Source organism: Myripristis murdjan, chromosome 23 (genome assembly GCF_902150065.1).
Source record: "Myripristis murdjan chromosome 23, fMyrMur1.1, whole genome shotgun sequence".
NCBI classification, from domain to species: Eukaryota; Metazoa; Chordata; class Actinopteri; order Holocentriformes; family Holocentridae; genus Myripristis; species Myripristis murdjan.
The window spans coordinates 1-18,992 of record NC_044002.1 but is presented as its reverse complement, the minus strand read 5'-3'; the positions used below and the strand labels follow the sequence as shown (position 1 = coordinate 18,992).

General features: G+C 43.3%; 1 long non-coding RNA gene across 1 annotated transcript; it reads left to right on the top strand.

The window, feature by feature from the left end:
• The first annotated feature begins 365 nt into the window (after window positions 1–365).
• LOC115355305 (uncharacterized) lies at window positions 366–1,097 on the top strand. The gene is made up of 2 exons (XR_003927866.1): window positions 366–415; window positions 525–1,097. It is a non-coding gene; the product is annotated as an uncharacterized LOC115355305 (long non-coding RNA).
• Window positions 1,098–18,992: the final 17,895 nt, after the last annotated feature.

Sequence of the window (18,992 nt, the reverse complement as noted above, 5' to 3'; positions counted from 1 at the left end):
CCCTGTGCATATCAGTTTGTGGAGTGAAACAGTGGAATGGTCTTCCTGATAATGTTAAACTAAGCAGAAATGTCTTACTTTTTAAAAAACGGTTCAAATTCATGATATTAGAAAAATACAGATTAGAAGGATAGTTGATTACTGCTGTTAGATCCAGTCGGGTACCAAGCATGACGATGTTATTTGTGACAGGGAATAGGGCCCTTCCTATGTTCCCCAAAATCCCACTCCTCACCTGACTCTGAAGGCAACCTTGGTAGGTGGGTGTGGAGAGGTAGCAGCTCCACCCACAGACCAGTCTCCCAATTTGCGGCTCACGGCAGGTGTATATAAAGGGGTTAGCTCATCAGCCAGTATGCAATGCTGGTTGATGGGCTGCCCTGGTGATTTCTCCTGCTGTGAGCTGCCAATTGAGGTAGGATGTTGTGACTGTCTGGCTTTAGAGTTCCAGTATTTACTAATCAGACACTACTGTTTCTATGGGCAGCTTTCCCTCCACTGTATCTTGTTTTTATGTTTTATAGCTGTGTGGCCCCAGTTGGGAACAAGACATGAGTTCTCCCTCCAGCAGAGGTTTGAGTCTGTTCTAGGACTGGTAAGTAGGGTGCTTGGTGGCACCTGAGGTAAATTTATTAGATATATATACTGTAGCACTGTAGGATAACCATTGTGTTTTCTCATAGGTTCCTGCAGTTGCTGTTTTCTGCCTCCCAGTTTTTGATATGTTGTCCATGTGAACCTCTGGTATACCTGCTGTCGTTCTTAAGATAATTCTTGTACTTTTATTGGAGTGTTGTGTTTTTCACAGGTTGTGAGTGCCGCCAGGTGGGGTCAGCCACCCGGGTGAGGTCCCCTTCACTGTGTTGCTGTGGCTTGGAGCACTGGGCACCTTTTTTTCTCTTTTGTTTTAGTTTGCTGTGTGTGTGTGTGAGTGTATGCACCCCCGGACACTCTTCCCCTTTAAAACCTGCCCCCATCTTTTCGGCGGCCTCAGCCATAACCTTGTTCCAGTGTGTTTTAGTGGCACATGATATTTTTAGCTTGTGGATCTGTTTAAAATAATTGCTCATTGTAATAAAATATATCTTTATACGTACCCCTTTTTTATCAGGCAGTGATTTATTTATTTTCCTTTTGAAGCTGTTTTTTTTTTTTTTAGGGATCTTCACCCCCTCCCTCCACTTACACACTAAACAAATCAATAAACACTTTGACTTTTGAATCGCCATCTCCTTTGCCTCTTTGTTTCTGTTGGTGAACGAACTTGTGAATGTCCAGGCTGGTAATCACATCTTGGCCTCCTAACTTTGAAGTTCAGGCACATTTAAATGTAGTGCCTTAGGTTTGGTTCTTACCACTCTGTCACATTCTGTCTGAGGTTTTTGTTGTTGTTTTTGGGACGGGTATTACTTCCCTTGGTAAGGGGTAAAAGGGTGCATTTGTAATTGGGTATTTTTCCCTTGGTGTTATCAGTATTTGCTACATTTTTGGCTTGTTATGTTTTATACTTCATGGAATGAGGTAAATAATTTTCTTCTAAAAGAAGCATACAAAAGTCAAGACAAATAGGATGTAAATTATATTATGGATACAATGATATTGCAACAAAGGTTGCTGTTGGTTTTTTGTTTCGTTTTGTTTTTTACTAGAGATTGTTATTGTGAAGGTTATGCTGAGATAAACATTAACTTCATGGAGTTGGGGGAGGCTTTAAATAAGCTATAGCTTCAGCCTTACCCTTTTGGCAGACTCATTTTGTCTTTTTTTCCCACAGCTCAGCTGTGTCTTTGACACCCAGGTTAAAATAAACAACAGACAAAATAAACAACAGACTTGACTGGAAATCCAACACCGATGCTGTCTAAAAGAAGGGGATGAGCAGACTACTTCCTGAGGAAGCTGAGATCCTTCAACGTGTGCAGCAAGATGTTGGAGATCTTCTATCAGTCTGTTGTGGCCAGCGTACTCTTTTTCACCGTGGTTTGTTGGGGGAGCAGCATCGGAGCCAGTGACGCCAACAGACTCAACAAACTGATCAGGAGGGCTGGCTCCGTGATTGGCTGCAAACTGGACACTGTGGTGGAGAGGAGGACACTGAACAAACTGTTATCCATCATGGATAACCCTGATCACCCTCTCCACCACACACTGGACAGACAGCAGAGCTCCTTCTCCAACAGACTGTTACAGCTTCGCTGTCGAAGGGACAGATACAGGAAATCATTCCTTCCACAAGCCATCACACTATACAACAAATTACATCTGTCAGACAGAGACTCACAACTGTCTGCTGTATAGTTCTGTTTTTAGCACTCCATTACCCAGCACCTTAACTGTTTATTTATTATACATCACTCAGCACCTTAACTGTTTGTTTATTTATTATCCACTACCCAGCACCTTAACTGTTTATTTATTATTTATTATCTATATATTACATCCTAAGTTAATATACAGTACAGGCCAAAAGTTTGGACACACCTTCTCATTCAATGCGTTCTTTATTTTCATGACTATTTACATTGTAGATTCTAACTGAAGGAATCAAAACTATGAATGAACACATGTGGAGTTATGTACTTAACAAAAAAAGGTGAAATAACTGAAAACATGTTTTATATTCTAGTTTCTTCAAAATAGCCACCCTTTGCTCTGATTACTGCTTTGCACCCTCTTGGCATTCTCTCGATGAGCTTCATGAGGTAGTCACCTGAAATGGTTTTCCAACAGTCTTGAAGGAGTTCCCAGAGGTGTTTAGCACTTGTTGGCCCCTTTGCCTTCACTCTGCGGTCCAGCTCACCCCAAACCATCTCGATTGGGTTCAGGTCCGGTGACTGTGGAAGCCAGGTCATCTGCCGCAGCACTCCATCACTCTCCTTCTTGGTCAAATAGCCCTTACACAGCCTGGAGGTGTGTTTGGGGTCATTGTCCTGTTGAAAAATAAATGATGGTCCAACTAAACGCAAACCGGATGGGATGGCATGTCGCTGCAGGATGCTGTGGTAGCCATGCTGATTCAGTGTGCCTTCACTTTTGAATAAATCCCTAACAGTGTCACCAGCAAAACCAGTGGCGGTTCTGCCCATGTTGCCGCCCTGGGCGAAATTACTGCCTTGCGCCCTTTCGTTCTAGCCGCGCGCGCGCGCGCGCGCAGCGAGAACTTCCAAGCGATAACGGCCGCTACCGGTGCCCCTCTGGCGGCTACACACGCCCCTCCCAGAGCAGGGGCGCCAACACCTGCACAATATACCTTTTTTGGAAAAATACTGTTTATATGGACAAAATCTTGTTTGCATAAAAAAAAGCCACCAGTCAGCATCAGGCGGGCCGGCCGCGGCACCGGCTTGCTGCTTACAGGTGCCGCGCCCACCCGGTCAGGTCTGCCGGATCTGACAGGTGAGGGCGCACACATACTGCCATCCTCTCATTATAAATCAACTTTTGTTCATACGCGGCTGCAGCAGCACAACGGACAGTGACACAGACAACATGGTTGATTATTGACTGCGCAATGCGGCCATTCGCCGGTAATTGCGGCATCAGGCGAGCCTACCTATTGGTTTATATGCAAGCACAATACATGTGTATTTGCTTAGACCCCAATATTAGACGAGGGAGTTTTTTTCAGGGCATTTTCAATGGAAAAAATATTGTCTTATATTCAGATGAATACGGTAATAGAAAACGAGGATGATTTTTTTTTTTTTTTTTTTTTTTTGCGCTCATGCCGCCCCCCACGTGACATGAAAATATGCCGCCCCGGGCGGCTGCCCGCTTCGCCCGTGCCTAAAACCGCTACTGAGCAAAACACCCCCACACCATCACACCTCCTCCTTCATGCTTCACAGTGGGAACCAGGCATGTGGAATCCATCCGTTCACCTTTTCTGTGTCTCACAAAGACACGGCGGTTGGAACCAAAGATCTCAAATTTGGACTCATCAGACCAAAGCACAGATTTCCACTGGTCTAATGTCCATTCCTTGTGTTTCTTGGCCCAAACAAATCTCTTCTGCTTGTTGCCTCTCCTTAGCAGTGGTTTCCTAGCAGCTATTTGACCATGAAGGCCTGATTCGCACAGTCTCCTCTTAACAGTTGTTCTAGAGATGGGTCTGCTGCTAGAACTCTGTGTGGCATTTTTCTGGTCTCTGATCTGAGCTGCTGTTAACTTGCCATTTCTGAGGCTGGTGACTCGGATGAACTTGTCCTCAGAAGCAGAGGTGACTCTTGGTCTTCCTTTCCTGGGTCGGTCCTCATGTGTGCCAGTTTCGTTGTAGCGCTTGATGGTTTTTGCGACTCCACTTGGGGATACATTTAAAGTTTTTGCAATTTTCCGGACTGACTGACCTTCATTTCTTAAAGTAATGATGGCCACTCGTTTTTCTTTAGTTAGCTGATTGGTTCTTGCCATAATATGAATTTTAACAGTTGTCCAATAGAGCTGTCGGCTGTGTAGTAACCTGACTTCTGCACAACACAACTGATGGTCCCAACCCCATTGATAAAGCAAGAAATTCCACTAATTAACCCCGATAAGGCACACCTGTGAAGTGAAAACCATTTCAGGTGACTACCTCTTGAAGCTCATCGAGAGAATGCCAAGAGTGTGCAAAGCAGTAATCAGAGCAAAGGGTGGCTATTTTGAAGAAACTAGAATATAAAACATGTTTTCAGTTATTTCACCTTTTTTTGTTAAGTACCTCCACATGTGTTCATTCATAGTTTTGATTCCTTCAGTTAAAATCTACAATGTAAATAGTCATGAAAATAAAGAAAACTCATTGAATGAGAAAGTGTGTCCAAACTTTTGGCCTGTACTGTACATTCACACTGTTTTTCATACTGGAGGGGAAGTGGTGATTCCTTAAGAGGCCAAATCAAGTCGGTTAGTTCCTGAATCCCAGTTAGTCCAGTCATTTTATGAAAAAACCTAGGACAAATTGCAAGAGAAGCAAACTCAACTGATTTTGTATCCTCAGTTTGTCCTGAGTGAGGGAAAAAAAGTCCCAAGAAATCCCATTGGTGGAAAGTTTTGAAAATCACCTATTTATGACCACAAATTACCAAAAACACTGTTTTTAACACACAGGGGAAAGGGGTTCAAAATTTTACTTTCAGATATCACTATAAAAATTCACAAGGTGATTACACACACAAAGACAAGAAAAAAAGTCAATTACAAGTTCTTTGAATTATTCTGTATACACATGCATATCACACATTATCTGATTTGATATGCACTAATAGGAATATAAGGAATAAATGCCAGAAGAGACATTTAAACAGTGAATTAAAAGGTTACTATATATATAGTAACCTTGAATTAAAAGGTTACTACATAACAGTGAATTAAAAGGGAATTCACCAGCGTCACCATTGTTGCTGTTTACATTCCGCCCAGCGCTAACTGTAAACAAGCCTTGAGTGTTCTTTACCGTGCCATCAGCGACATGCAATCCACACACCCGGAGGGAGTTTTTATTGTTGCTGGGGACTTTAACCAGGCCAACATGAAGACTGTGCTTCCGAATTTTTACCAGCATGTGGATTTTGCTACTAGAGGGGAGAATACACTGGACTTGGTTTACACAAACATCAAGAAGGCATTCAGTTGCTTGCCCCCCGCCCCCACCTGGGCTCCTCAGACCACCTCTCTGTTATGCTAATTCCTGCATACCAGCCTTTGCTCACCAGGGAAAAGCCGGCTGTGAAGAAGGTGAGAGTGTGGCCTGAGGGAGCCATGTCTGCACTGCAGGACTGTTTTGAATGCACCGAATGGAGCATGTTCAGAGAGGCTGCAACAGACAATCAACACACAAATGTGGGGGAGTATGCTGCATCTGTGTCAGGCTACATACAGTGGTGCATGGAGGAGGTTACAGTCACCAAGACTGTCATCACATGGGCCAACCAGAAACCTTGGATGACTAAGGAGGTGCGCGAAAGACTGAGGGAGCGCAATGCTGCATTCAAATCTGGTGATGCGACGGCACTCAAATCAGCGAGGGCAATCTGAACCGTGCCATCAGAGTAGCAAAGCGCGCCCACAATCAGAAGATCCAGGGCTTCTTCCAGGACCCCAACAACACCAGACAACTGTGGCAGGGCATCCAGACTGTCACTGACTACAAAGCCACACCCACACCCTGCCAGGATGACATCAGCTTCCTCAATGAGCTCAACAACTTCTTCGGAAGGTTTGAAGCTCTAAATAAAAATCCTGCGAGGAAAGCTACCCACCACCCCGATGAACAGCCACTCAGGCTTGAAATCACTGCAGTGCGGAGAGCCCTGAGGAAGGTCAACGCACGGAAAGCTGCAGGCCCTGACAACATTCCAGGACGGCTGATCAAGGAATGTGCAGACCAGCTGGCCCATGTGCTCACAGACATTTTCAACATGTCACTGAACCAGGCTGTTGTCCCCCCATGTTTCAAGTCGGCCACAATAATTCCATTGCCCAAGAAACCAGCCATCACATGCCTTAACGACTTTCGCCCCGTTGCACTTACATCCACCATCATGAAGTGCTTCGAGAGGGTGGTTAAGGACAACATCATCTCCATACTCCCCCCATCATTCGACCCGTTCCAGTTTGCATATCAGCCAAACCGCTCCACGTAGGATGCCATCTCCACTGCTCTCCACCTGAGCCTGGAGCACCTGGAAGGAAAGAACACCCACGTACGGATGCTGTTCCTGGACTTCAGCTCAGCATTCAATACGATCATCCCCCAGGACCTGATATGCAAATTGGAGCCCCTGGGCCTCAAAACCTCCCTGTGTAACTGGCTGCTGGACTTCCTCACCGACAGTCTGTCCGTGTGGGGAACAACACCTCCAGTGTCATCTCCCTGAACACCGGCTCCCCCCAGGGATGTGTTCTGAGCCCCCTGTTGTTCACCCTGATGACCCACGACTGTCACCCCAGGTACAGCAGCAACCACATCCTGAAGTACGCGGACGACACAACAGTTGTGGGCCTCATTCAGGACGACAACGAACTGGCTTACAGGGAGGAAGTGCAACACCTTGTGGACTGGTGTAAGGTGAACAACCTGGTCCTGAATGTCGATAAAACTAAGGAGATCATCGTGGACTTCAGGAGATCCAGACCCAGCCACACACCCCTCCTCATCAACGACACAGCCGTGGAAGTCGTGAGCACTACCAGAGCCTGCTGACCAGCTGCATCTCCGTCTGGTCTGGGAGCTGTAGGGCCTCAGACTGGAAGTCTCTGCAGAGAGTGGTGAGGACGGCGGAGAAGATCATCGGGACCTCGCTCCCCCCCCATCCAGGACGTAGCAGACAGCCGCAGCCTATCCAGAGCCCACCGGATCATTTCTGACCCCACCCACCCCCAGCATGGACTGTTCTCCCGACTGGCAGACGGTTCCGCAGCATCCGCTGCAGAACAGCCAGACTCAGAAACAGTTACTTCCCCCTGGCCATCAGACTGCTCAATGCCAAATAACTTGTCATATGGACAATACATTTCTGTGCAATATATCTTTATGGAGGTATGGTTTCTTCAGGCCCTCAGTCCGTTGTTTACATTCTGTTTTTATCTAGTTATTCTCAATTGCACTCATTATTTATACTGGTTATTCAGTTGTTTACACTGTTTAGTCTGTTGTACATTCTGTTTTATCTAGCTATTCTAAATTGCACTCATTACTATTTAGCTCCTGTTTTTTAGCACTAGTTATATAGACCATATCATACCAGTTATATAGACTATATTTATGTATAATATTTATATTTATATATACCTAAACGGTCCCACAATTCCATCTCTGCTGTAATCCGGAAGCCAAGCAACGACATTTCGTTGCCAAAATCTCACTGCTGTGTTTTTTTGTGCAATGACAATAAAAGAAGTCTAAGTCTAATTTAAGCAGCCATGTGCTCCTCAGCTAGCAAACATGTATAGGGGAAGATGACAAACAGTCAAAAAAGACCAATACTTGATATGAATCAAATAGGATGAATAAAATGGTATTATTCTGCCTTAATCATAATTTATCTAACTCACAGTGTCTCATTAGCCAATTAAGCTAACAATAACTACAAACAAAATAGGAAAAATGAAAAAATATCTTGTTTAACTAAAATCTGTGTTTAAGAACAGTTAAATTTAACATAAACTTAGAATAACTCTCTGTGGCTGAAAAAAATGCAAACAAAGTAATAAATTAACATGCATTCCTTCCAGATCTGTTTGGAGAATCCTCCGTGCAGCACGGATCCTTGGCATGTGTTAAATTCTTTTTAGGTAATTAGCTAACATTAGCTTATCTGGCTAATTAAAAAAAAGTAATTAACCGAGGAATTACTTGTTTAGATTAGTGGGCTGGTGACTTAAATCAACAGTAATAATTGGAGATGTTTTTATTCGGTCCTCCTGATTACATGGATTATGTGGAAATTGTTAATGTTAAAACTAGCTTTAAAAGTTGGAGTGTGTTTTTGAAAAAAATATGTGAGGATGTCTGAGTCACATGACAATGTGACCGTAACTGACCACTAGTTGGCGTAACCACAGGTGAACAAAAACCATGAACACACTTACACACTTCAGGTCATAAAACTGTGATATTTCAGGACATGGGAGATTTTTGGTTTCAGGGCATCTGGAAGGCTCTAGAACACTGTGGTGACCTCAGAAAAATGAGGACGCCAAAAATGTACTCATTTTTCAGAGAGTCCTGATATTGAAGGTATGTTATCATAAAATTGTCCCCATTTGTCATGAAAACAAGTGCACACACACACACACACACACACATACATTCATATATACATAAAGTTTGGCAAACTCTGAACTGTAAACATCACTACACACTGCATTGTCCTTTCAAGTGCTACACTTGCTAAATCCACTCACTCCACACTAACACATTATGATGGCTCAACATCAAGTGGCTGCTCTTTCTCAAGCCTGAGCCACACGCATCATATGGCTATTTTAGCCCTCCAGGACCTCGTTTTAGGGAGTTGTTGCTGTTTATTTGATAGGCTTCCTTACTCCTCCCCTCAACATTGTTTTCAAGGGTGTCAAAATATGTTTAACATCATCAGGGCTCCTTTGTGCCCTCCAGTGGCCGGCCTTGGGAAAACACCAAACCACAAAACTCTGCCAAAGGCTGTTTTTTGGTTAAAGCTGCGGCATATATGCTGCAGATCTAACCTAAAATAACAGCATTTGACAAAATGTCACCTGTGTCGACATGCACACACACACTATATGAGGGTCACTAGCTATAATTCTGGAAAACAAACCTGGACAAGTGTGAAGTCTCTGGGCCCAATGGCCTAAATGGCCCATGGGTCTCCGGGCCCTCTGCACCTTCCAGTGGTTTGCCTTGCTCCTCTCTGCTTGCTCCTCTGTGCTCCTGTGTGCCCTCGGGTGGTTTGCTTTGGGAAAACACTAAACCACAATACTCTGCCAAAGGCTGTTAGTTTGGGTTAGAGCTTTTCCAACACACACACACACACATTAAAAAAGTCACTGGCCATAATTCCAGAAAACAAAGATGGCCAGCCAGGATGCTTTGCACACTGCTAGAGGGAGGTTTTCTGCATAGCACCAATTTCAAGTCAATCCTATGAGCAGAAAAGAACTATGACACCATGCAGTTTGTTTAATCTTTCAATCTCATTCAAAAAATAAATAAATAAATAAATAAATTATAAGCAGTGGAGTCATTCAGAGGTGATTTTTAACCCCTCTAGCGTCTATGGTCTTTTGCTGTCACCTTGTGGTCTTTTGATGCTACTACAACCTTCAAACAGTCTTGAAAAGTGACACCACATACTTTGGCTTTTCATTGACTTTTCACTGTGCAGGAAATTGAGAAAAAAACTGAAAATCAAGATAAAAGTGAATGCAAAAAGACTTTCCATTTTTACATCATCCGCACCCTTACTGTCTGCTACCTGATTGAAAATAAGAAAGCTTACTTAAAAAACTTTGTCTCATTGCTCCAAATTTGAACACAAGATCTTGAATCATAGAAACTGACAGCTAACACACCAATGATGGAAATAGGAGAGAGAGGGGGAATGAGGCTGGAATCAGGTGGAAGTGTACGTATTTAGAAATCTAGATGTCTGACATCATTTGATTTGCACTACTCTTGCAAAGACAATGCAGTGTAGTCATACAATTATTATGCACATGCGCGCTGCTCTTGACATCTTGACGTTGAGAATGAACGAGTACATTCTATTGTAACACCATGTCTTATCAATCTGTGGTGATAACTTTCACTAAATGTGACCAACAGCACACCAGACACCATTATAAACCATTTAGTGCACTATAGAATAGAATAGAAATACTTTATTGTCTACCTTTTGCGTGCAGAAGGCAGAAATTTGTCTTCGACTTGCATACATTAAAAACACATTTACATAAACATACTAAGTACATCACAAGACACGTTAAAAAAAAGTAACATAAATCATAATAGAGCAACATTAAATAGCACCAAGAGCTTGATGGTAAGAACTGAACTCTTCTAAGTATATAGTGCATTGTGCTGAGGTAGAATAAGATGTTCCATACTGGGGTAGCAGGCTGGCTTCAAATAAATTAATACTGTATATATATATATATATATATAAAGTGCATTGTGCTGAGGTGGGATTTACATAGAATGTTGTATATTAAAGGTGGTTATTCTTACTGATTGAGATGTTTTATGGCAACTGGAACAAATGATTTTTCATAGATGTTTTTCTTTGCACTGGGGACTCTATACCTCTGCCCTAACGGGAGTAACTGAAAACAATGATGTAGAGGATGGCTGCAATCATCTAAAATTTTGTTACTCAACCGTTGCACTGCTCTGTCATAGTGATGGGACAGTTGAATTTGTTTGCAGCCTGTGATTTTGCTGCCCAGCTTAACTACTTTAGAGAGCTTTGTCTTGTTTTTGACAGTCAGATTCTCAACCAAGTCACAATATTGAATTTGAGTATATTCTCAATTAAAGTTGGTATACTCTGTTTAAGGTGCACTGGCTGACCTCAAAGCTTCTTAATTTCCACAGCAGAAAAGTCTTTGCTGTGCTTTTTTATAGATGTAGTCCATGTGCTCTGTAAAAGTGAAAGATTGGTCCAGCACAGTCCCCAGGTATTTAAAGGAACTCACTTGCTCCACCTCCTGGCCCTGGGCAGTTTGTTGCTCCTGTTACCATCTAGACACATTTCTTTAGTTTTGTTACATTCAGCAGAAGATGGCTGTCATCAAATCATGTTGCGAGATCTCGCAAAAGTTTTGCGAAATCTTGCAAAACTGTTTACATTAAGAGCATGTTCTTCCAGGAAACACAACAGACACAACAATGGAGTGGCATGGAATCATGGAGTGGGAGAGGGAAGTTTAGTGAGTTGTATTTACCAGTGTTGATTAGTTGTGTTCAACGTTCGCAAAAAGGGAGTCATGGAGGACGATTGGAAGCATTTCCTGCGTTTGAGAGAGGTCCCAAAAGAGAGACATGCGGGCATAACATTCATTCAGTAACTCAATGTAGCAATACAGAGTTTAAGGTAAGCTAATGTGTGACAGGGTCATAATTATGGCATGTTGTGTTTTATTGCATGTTGTGTTATTTTATCTGAGTGCTGTGTTTTTTATTATGCATGTTGTGGTAACTATTTGGTTGTTTTGAGTGTATTTATTTTTAAGTATGCATGCTGCTTTTACTCTGTGACCCCTGGGAAGCCCCACCCCCAATCAAGAACTAATCAGCAAACAAGCGACAGGTGTGGGACGCTGGAAACAAAGGCACGGACACTCTTTTATTGAGGAGCGAGCTGCGGGAAGACAGGAACGACAGAGCGACGATGGAAGATCCACGGAGCGGTTCGGCCGAGAGAGGGAACACGCAGCGGCAGTCCACAACCTGACGGAGCAGTCCCCCAACGTGAGGACGACCGAGTAGTGCCGGGAAAGGCGTGCGGTAGCCCAAAGTCCGCCAACGCTAATCTACTCAGGCCTGGGCCGGCAGTCCACTAGCTGTCGCCCGGGACAACCGTGAGTATAACCGATTTTATTTCGTGGCGGACACGGGGGCTAGAAGAGGGTCGTCAGTGGAGTTGCTAAGTTGCAGTTGAGCACCACACTCGCCAGGTTTCCTGTGTTTCCGCAGGGACGGACGGAGTGAGGGAGACCGGTAGTTGGTGCGGAGAGGCTACAAGGACGTGGAGGAGCCGCAGGGATACGGGACAGGAGTCGTAGAGTGGACTGGCCGCGGACTGAGTTTTTTTTACTGCTGAGAAGCAGCATTTTTATCCTTTTATTTGTTTTTATATTATCATTTTATTGTTTTGTTAGTATTTACTTACATGTGCAGATTATTTTTGGTGGTACCACCCTTGACTTTTTTTATTGTAATAAATCTAGTTTGAATTGGATGTATCGTCTCTATGTTGGTTTTTAACTCTGCTCCCCTGATTTTAAGAACCTGTGAGTCCTTTTTTATAGAGTCCTATGGCTCTTTTAATCATCCCTAGGTGGCGTTGTCGGTTTTTAGTATTTTTTTCCTATTTATTATTTGTAATTTTAAGTGCGGCCTTTTGGGGCCGGCCACAAATGCTTGCACTCATTATGCCTTATCATAGAGCCCATACAACGTTATGCTAGTGCTGCAACCCTGACGTAACATTGTTGGGCTTTTACGTGTTGCATTTTACTTTGCTGTAGAACTACGTTTCTTTTATCTCACCATGGTAATTGTAGATATGGCTAGTGGTGAATAGGCTACAGTGGGAGCTGGTCTAATGAAATATTACACGAAACTATATCGTAGCCAGATTTAACCGTGATATTATGGACTTTGTGTGAAGTAAACCAGAGGCCTGTATCACGAAGCGGGATTGAGGCGTTAGTGAGATAACTTCAGGCTCAACTCCAGATTTTCTGTATCACAAAGCTGGCTCACCTCTGATCAGGATAGGAAAGCTAGCCTGCTGCAGGCAGGCTAGCTTTCAGGATTGGATTGAATCCTACATAAAGCACGGCCACGTGGCCAATCAGCTGTTTGCGAGAACGTGGCCTGCCCAATCATTGAAGATCCCATTGAACAACGAGTCCAAATAGTGAGGAGAGCATTACGCCGTGAAAGGATTTTCCTGGACCAATCAAATCCGTTAGATTTTGTCTGTATGAGAGAAAGGATATAATACTAATGTGAAACAGCACAACTCAGCCTGGCTAACAGCTTCCTGCTATACAGAGCTGACATTCTGTAGGAGAGGAAACAGAAATGAGAGATCATTAAAGGAAATTTGATAATTAAAAGTATTTTAGAGGCGTTTCACAACATTTTAGGGACATTTAAAATGGCACAATTAATTAGCTCTAAATATTTTTGGGGGGCAAATTATTCCTGGGTGAGAGAATGGGCCTAATTGACAGCTCGCTGATGCAAGTGTGGAAAAGGATCATTTGTACCCTTCATTCAAGAGGGCGAGTAGGCCTTTATATTTACCTTTTGTTCCTGCTATGTTCTAACGCAGCTCAGTATCTGATTTTATTCAGGCTATCAACTTGATGTACTGACGTGATTGAATTTTGGCGTCCACTTTATTTTATTATAGCCTGTATAACAGGCAGTCTGCAATACATTGCCAAGCATTCTGCCTTCTCTGGCCATGATGTTCGATTTAGTGTGTAAATTTAGTTTTTCCTCCTCATACTTTTCCAGTATAATATGCTGCTCCTCCGCAGTGAAACACACTGTGCATTTTTCCTTGCCGCTCATGTTTGTGATTGGTTTGCTGCCTCGGAACCCGCCCCTTATACGTGTGCATTCACGGTTCTTGATGAGGCAAACCTGGATCAAGTGAGCGAGTTGATAACCAGTGTCATGATACTGCTTATCCCTGATCACCATGATCTCGATTGGTGTAGCTGGATAGGTCTGACGAATCCAGGGAAAACTGAGCTTGCTTCGTGATATAGGCCTCTGCTTTCTATCTGCATCTCTGTTGTTAGTGTAACACCTGCTGTGTCCACGTGCATGGGAACAATGCAGTAACACTATTTTGAAAGGAGAGGGTCATGACCTTGGATCAGTGTTTGTCATGTTCAAAGCAAGTATCTTAAATATTTCTTCTAATATTTTATGTTTACAGGTTGACAAGGGGGTGGCACGGTGGTGTAGTGGTTAGCACTGGCACCTCACAGTAAGAACGTCCTGGGTTTGATTCCCACCCAGGATCCTTTGTGTGTGGAGTTTGCATGTTCTGCGTGGGTTTCCACCGGTTACTCCAGTTTCCTCCCACAGTCCAGACATGCAGGTTCGGTGAATTGGAGTTACTAAATTGCCCGTAGCTGTGAATGTGTGTGTGATTGTCATTTTTTGTCTGTCTGCCCTGCGATGGACTGGCGACCTGTCCAGGGTGTTTCCCTGCCTTCCGCACTGGGATAGGCTCCAGCAACCCCCCGTGACCCTTGTGAGGATAAGCTGTTTGGATGATGGATGGATGGATGGAGGTTGACATAATGCATAATGACGCATAATGACGGATGAGCAAATGGCCAGTTACATCAAATCTTATGGTGACAGAGTAGCTGTCCTATCATTCTGTGAACAGACAGACACTGATAAGGTCAGCGCCAATAAGGAGACTCTTTTACAGAGACTAAGAGAATTGGAACAAGAAAAATGAAATCAAAAACAAAAGGAGCACTGTCTAGTGCGGCAAGTGTGTTCCAAAGCACAAGTAGAGTGATGGCAAGAGGAAGAAATACTTCAGCAGAAAAGACTTGCAGGAAGATTTAAATTGGATGGCTTCATTATGGCAAGAATGAATACCAGCAAGTCAGGACCAGGAATGGTAGAGGAACAAGACATGCAAATGTTGAAAGGACAACAACTGTTGCTCAGGTTTTGGAAATGGGAAAGGACCTGTCTTTCCCAGATGGGTGCTCAACAAAGCGGCAAACTGATGATTTTACATTTGACGTCCGTGATTTTAAAGGAAACAAAGTTCAGTTAGATGATACTGTTGGCAGACTGTATGAACAAACAAAACTGAAACTGCTCAGATTTTACATTTGCACAAAATAAAAAAGCCCTACAACAGATCACTCCTCATGTGAACTGAACGAATGTAGTGAATATCGTTATCTGAGGATTAATCTTTCAGCATCGCTGAAGGAGCAGATTCACAGCCGACTGAAGGTGGATCTCACATTCATACAGAAGATTTGATCACAGATCTGCAGGATTGTAGACAGTCATCTGACAGTGACAAAAGAAATCAGGTTTGTGGCAGCAGCAAATATAATTCTAATGAATAAAATTATGATAATGACTGGGGAAGATGGAAAGAATTAGCTTGAAGATCACATGTCAGGTGCTAACTTAATAAACAGATAATGCACAATTTTTTAATTTTTTTTTTTTTATCAAAGTTTTGGGTCACTGTATTTGTACAGGCTTTACTCATTTAATCGACTTTAGTGGAGTGACTGAGCCATATGTTTTTTGCACACCATTTAATATTACATGTGGCAAAAGAGTTTCTTGCTATGATTTTAATTTTTTTACTGCTGACAACAACCCTTCTGATTTTCATTTGTTTACAGATGCAACATAGATCCAAAAGACAAAGACCAGTGTCTGAGAGGCCACTCACACTGGCAAGTTTGATCCACGCCCAAGCACGATTGCCCCTAAAATCCGGATTCTTTGACCAGTGTGATCGCTCCGTATCGTGCTTGAATACAGCACACTTCCCCCGCTCTGGCACGGTTGGAGGGGGTGTGCTTCAGCGCGGTACGGGCGCATACACGAGCACATGCACGGTCACGCACGCAGTGCGCGGACGTAAATCATGCAACTTTCCTCCTGCCTCTGCAAAATTGTCTTGTATAAAGTATTTGAAAGCGATACTTGAGTAAAAGTACAAGTATCTCACCAGAAAATGACTTTGGTAGAAGTTAAAGTCACCTTTTAGAATATTACTTGAGTAAAAGTCTTAAAGTACCTGACATTTATTGTACTTAAGTATCAAAAGTAATTTTCTGATATTTTCTGTACTTAAGTATTAGAAGTAAAAGTAAAAGTATTTAAACAAAGTGAGCGGTTAGAATTTTGATAATGAATTTATTGTGGCTTCCTTACAGTAAAAGCAACCCGGGTACAGAAGAAAAAAGCTTCAACTTTTTAACATTACTGTTAAACTTCTGTCACCATCAACAGCTCTCTGTCACTCAGCCTCCCTGTTTGGACAAACTGAACTTGGCAACTGGCAACAACTGTCACGAGCGCGAGTTCTTATTTGAAATTATAAAACGGGTGCTTCCCATCCTTAAATGTGATTGGCTGAGCCGCGTTCCATGCCGTTGTAAAATCAGGGTAACCCACTGGCAGACCGCAGCACAAAATATCCCTGCGCCAGTGTAAACGGTCATAGCGTTGCCTAGCAAACAACTACTCTGCGTTCCACTTACTCGTTAGGTCACATTTGTTTCAAGACTTTTGTGAACAAAATGTCAGACTTTGTGGTGAATTTTGATTTGCTGGGTGGCCTGAGCCTGGATGAGTGGTTGGAGGAGGTGCTTGGTGTCTGTTAAATGATGCTGAATTCACCACCAGCAACAGTGTTTTCGCCGGTGTGGTAAAGAAACTCCGCCGAGAAGGACGTGACAAATCTTCCCACCACCAAGCCATAACCGAGGCAGACTGCCAGAAGATGAAGCACTTTCAGGCACCAAGTTCAAACACACCTTGGGGGCTTGTCTGTAAAGTCTGGTTTGACGTGCAGCTTCATATGGGACGCAGGGCGAACGAGGGCAACCGCAAATTAAAGACCGACTCCTTCAGCACTCACGAACGAATGCACAAAAAATCACAAAGATGCTGCCGAAAAAACATAGAAAGCCTGCGGCGATTCATATATGGGCAGCCGTTTACCCACTGTGTCCGGTGGCGGAGCTTCTTCTTCGCACTTGGCGGCCGCGGTTGAAACCAACGATAACAAACAGGAATTACGTCACCAACTCAACTTTTATTTTGAAGTAACGAGTAACGAAGGTGGTTAAGAGAAATGTATCGGAGTAAAAGTACACATTTTATTTCGGAAATGTAGTGGAGTAAAAGTAAAAGTTGTCAGAAATATAAATAACAAAGTAAAGTACAGATATGTGAAAATTCTACTTAAGTACAGTAACGAAGTATTTATACTTTGTTACATTACAACACTGAAAATTGTTTAATGTGGGCAGCTTGATTACCGGCGAATGGCCGCGTTGCGCAATCAATAATCAACCATGTTGTCTGTGTCATTGTCCGTTGTGCTGCTGCAACCGCGTATAAACAAAAGTCGGTTTATAATGAAAGTACAGCAGTCTGTGTGCGGAGATCCGGCACCGGCCGGCACTGGCCGCGCCACCCGGTCACCCGGTCTGCCGGATCTGACAGGTGCCGCTCCGGCTGTCAGTTGGACCTTTCTGAAGACGGAGGAAGTTACCTCCGAAACTGAGTACACCTATGGAACTTTTGAAGATACAGAAGTAGACAAGGCACATACAGTTCAGTGGGATGCGGAAGATGACCTTGGTGATGAGGAGAATATTGTGATAAGTTGGCATCATGTTGACAGTGAGGATGTCACACAGGTAATGTGAAACTATCAGGAATATTTTGGGGTAAGGACGTAGAAATACTAAAGTAGGTATTAAAACTCATGTGTGATCAACCTGCAGTGAGCACTTTCCCCACACGTGACCAACAGCCCAAAAGGCCCCTTATTACACCATTTGGTACAGTAACAGAGCCATTTTGTGAGCGCAGGGAAAGAAACAGCCATAACTCCTTAAGGAAAGCTCCCAGAGCTCCGAAACTGCTGTTTTTGGACTTCTCTCACCGCGCGGAGCCCACACATGTACTTTCTACTGTAACATCATGTGTGATCAACCTGCAGTGAGCACTTTCCCACACATGACCAACAGCCCAAAAGGCCCCTTATTAAACCATTTGGTAATGGAACAGAGCCATTTTGTGAGCGCAGGGAAAGAAACAGCCATAACTCCTTAAGGAAAGCTCCCAGAGCTCCGAAACTGCTGTTTTTGGACTTCTCTCGCCGCGCCGAGCCCACACATATATCACACATGTAACATCATGTGTGATCAACCTGCAGTGAGCACTTTCCCCACACGTGACCAACAGCCCAAAAGGCCCCTTATTACACCATTTGGTAATGGAACAGAGCCATTTTGTGAGCGCAGGGAAAGAAACAGCCATAACTCCTTAAGGAAAGCTCCCAGAGCTCCGAAACTGCTGTTTTTGGACTTCTCTCGCCGCGCCAAGCCCACACATGTACTTTCTACTGTAACATCATGTGTGATCAACCTGCAGTGAGCACTTTCCCCACACGTGACCAACAGCCCAAAAGGCCCCTTATTACAGCATTTGGTACAGTCACAGAGCCATTTTGTGAGCGCATGGAGTTATTATTATTATTGTTATTATTATTGTCATTGTTAGTTATTGTTATTGTTGTTATTTTTGTTGTCATCATCGTCAGTAATAATGATAATAATATCATTACTGGTATAACTGCTGTTTTAGGCCATCTCTTGCCGCGCAGAGCCCACACATGTACTTTCTATTGTAACATCATGTGTGATCAACCTGCAGTGAGCACTTTCCCCACACGTGACCAACAGCCCAAAAGGCCCCTTATTACACCATTTGCTTATGGAACAGAGCCATTTTGTGAGCGCAGGGAAAGAAACAGCCATAACTCCTTAAGGAAAGCTCCCAGAGCTCCCCTTACCAAAAAGAAGTAAACTTCTAGTTTACCTTTCCAAGTATACTTAAGTGGAGTTTGAGTATACTTTATCAAGTATACTTTCATTACCAAGTATACTTGTATTTATGTACTAGTAGTGTACTTACATATGTACTAGTTAGTATACTTACTGTAGTATACTTTTACTAAAAGTACCCTGATTTGGCCCACTTTTACAGT